Here is a 3524-nt window from a genome sequence, read left to right on the forward strand (position 1 = left end):
TACGCGAATCCCATTTCTTTATATACTTACATAACATACAATTATCTTCAGGGGTTTCTAGGGAATTTTGCGAAAAGGCATTTCACGGCTGACTTTTGCATTAGAGAACAACTACCTCAGAAGAATTAAAAGAACAAGACAAAATCTGCTTAAAAGTGAACCTGTGGGGCAGTTCTCTCATGCAAAAGTCAGCACAAAATTCCCTAGCCAAATATATAATTCCCTAGCAAATATATAATTGGGCATTTAGTATAGGGCATTTGGCGGAAAGGCATTTTGTGGCTGACCTTAGCGAGAGAGAACAGCCACCTCACATGAATTGAATGAACAAGACAAAATCTCCTAAAAAGTGAGCCTGTGTGGCTGTTCTCTCATGCAAAAGTTAGACTTTTTTTTTTTTTTTGGATGACGTAGGATGTCCCTACCCCCTTCGGGAGTAGGACTAGTCCCTACCCCCTTCGGGAGTAGGACTAGTCCCTACGGATACACGCAACGACTTACTCACCACGTGTATTAGGTAAGTCGGGGGTGGGATTCGAACACTCGTCAACAGGGAGCAAACCCGTGACTTAATATTCCCTAGCAAATCCTTTATATAATATATATATATATATATATATATATATATATATATATATATATATATATATATATGTTTTTGTATCATTGAATGTGAACCATCGGATGATTGAGGCACAAGCCATAAGTGATCTAAAGCGAGGCCTATCAAGTGGATGGTTCAGATCAATCAAGGGTTTGAACTCGTGATGTTGCATTTCCTAATATCTTTAAGTCGGATGCCGATCCTTCCCACCCAGCCAAAATGTAATTGAGCTTTAAATCGAAGTCACAAACTGCTAACACATTTTGAGAAGGATAACTTTTCGATTAATAAACCGAGGTTTATATTCGGCTCTCACTTTAGCAGGAATATGAGTTCCATCAATTGCACCAATGCAATCCTATGACATAGAAGGGTTAAAATATATCATTCAAATGCTTCAACATAGTTGTTTCGCATGACATATATAGGTATTTGAGGTTACCTTGAAATAAGGCCAGAATCTTGGATTAGTGCGAATGACTTATGGTATCTCACTCGTCGGAGGTTTTATAAACTCGAATTTCAAGCTAAGAATAGTTTTCAAGACTTTATTGAAATAACGAGAAACCGTGGAACCTGATCGTTGTGTGAAGGCTCTAATTGACCGGTTACGTTGATTGTGAGATACAATATGGAAGAACATTGCAACCTGCTCGTCAACGTTGCAATGTATTGTATCTTGAAGTTCGCCAGTGCTTCTAAGCAGTCGAACAAATCGTTCGAAGCACCTTGTATTCATCCTAAGTAAGTGCTTGCAGTGTTCGTCTGACTTTACGGCAGGCCTAATAAATTCCCGATCTGTGAAGTAGTTGCTTTCGTATGGAGCTCTTCGTAGGTATTCGTCTTAATACTGTTGGAAGAATACGAGTGCCGTGGCTGCTGCACTCACTATTGTCGCAACAGCACTCACAATCAACTTTGCCCGCTTTGTGGGGCGACCAGCCTCGGTTCTAAGTCTCCTATCGTCCATCTAACAACAAGTGGATAGTACTGAAACAAATCATGAGTTAACAATAACAATTAAAACATGAACGGTCAAAACCCAATTAAAACATTAATCATGAGTTAACAATAACAATAACAAAAACCCAAGTATTCATTCAATCCCTACCGAATAGTCAAAACCCTCAAAAACCTCAAAAATATTGAAAATTAAAAAACCTAATCTCTAGAGTGAAATTTACAGACAATGAGAGACAAATGAAACCCTATTTCATGTTTTTTGAAACCCGAAATAGGGTTTCTAAAAAAATGAAAACCTAGGTTTCGAAACCCTCATTCAAACTCAACCTTATTCAATCCCCAAAACTGCTGAACAATCAAAATCCTCAAAAACCCCCAAATCTATAAAAAGATATCAAAAATTAAAAAACCTAATCTCTAGATTCAATTTACAGCAAATGATTCCTACACAATGAGAGACAAATGAAACCCTATTTCGGGTTTTTGAAACCTAAAATAGGGTGTTTTTAAAAAATGAAAACCCTCAGTTACCAGAAATCGAAAAAAAAGATAAAAATGAGAGAGAGAGAGAGAGAGAGAGAGAGAGAGAGAGAGAGAGAGAGAGAGAGAGAGAGAGAACTAGCATACCTGGTTGGCAATGGAGGTGGGAGGTGGAGACGACGAGAGAGGTTGGAAACGATGATCGTGTGCTTTCTCGCGGAAAAGGGAGAGAAAGGTAGGGTTTCCGATAGTTGATATCGGAAACGCATGAAGAGAAAAGTCGAGGAAAGTAATTTTCAACGTAATTTAAAATATTTTTCACGTCTGATTAAAAAGTTTCCGAGGAAACGAAGAGAACACACTATTTTTTAGTTTCCGCAGAAAAAAAGGCCGGTTTCCCCGGAAACCCAGCGTCAAGGAAAGTATGAGGACACAGCATTAAGGATGTTGGCCAATAAGGAAAGACTCTAAATAGGCAAATGCCCTAAACTACTGAGGACTCCGACTCTATAAAAGGTTCCCCACGCTAAAAAAATATGCATCTAACATCTAGGACCTAAGAACACTGTTACTCTGTTTTTCTATTGTTTGGATTTCCTGCTTGTTGCTTCTGACTTAGAAGGACATTCATTTTGTGATAATGTCCCTCTCAATTAACTATTATCATATCATTCTCCTCTAAGGTCCTGTTTGTTTTGGATTTTAAGAACCTATTGTGAGTCTAAAGCTAATTATTAGACTCAAAATTAAAGGTAACTTTGAATCCAATAATCAATTTTCGACTCACAATCAATTCTAAAAATAAAAAACAAAAGGTTTAATTGTAGAATGAAAAAAAAAATTTCTTACATAATATTTTTGCCAGAAATATTTTTCTTACAATCCAAGCAGGTCATAATAGGATACATGTTTCCAAGTTAGTATCAGATTAAATGTCCCTACAAGCCAAATGCGTATTAAGTCCTATGTTCTACATGCAACATCATTGACCCCACAAATGTGGGCCCATCTCACATGTAAAATAGTACATGCCATGTCATTGCTGACATGGCAAGATCCCAACCCCACTAAAACATGCCAGCAAGGACGGTACCCTGTGTGCTGGAAATTTCTCCACGTGGGCATATACAAAGAAGCCACGTGTCCTCCACGTCACAAATTAGGCAAAACCCTGTGAGACGGTTTCCTTTGTAAAAATACCGAACAACCGCGACTCACAAAAGTATAAAAGGAGATGATAAATCCGCACCCCCTGCAGGATAATTCGCCCCACTGTAACGTCAATTGATGTGAAAAAACTGTCAATGTCTGCCACATACGGCATACCCTCCTTTTGACGCTTTTTGACGTCAATATCCAATAGTGTGCTGCGAATTATCCTAGAGGGGGGTGCAGATTTATCATCTCCCAAATTAGAAAATGTGGTTAATTTCCTCAGCACTACATTTTGATAATGACACTACGCAGCGAAGAAGAG

This window comes from Tasmannia lanceolata, unplaced genomic scaffold (genome assembly GCF_043159265.1).
Source record: "Tasmannia lanceolata isolate RefF3 unplaced genomic scaffold, GAP_Taslan_0.1 ptg000013l, whole genome shotgun sequence".
NCBI classification, from domain to species: domain Eukaryota; kingdom Viridiplantae; phylum Streptophyta; class Magnoliopsida; order Canellales; family Winteraceae; genus Tasmannia; species Tasmannia lanceolata.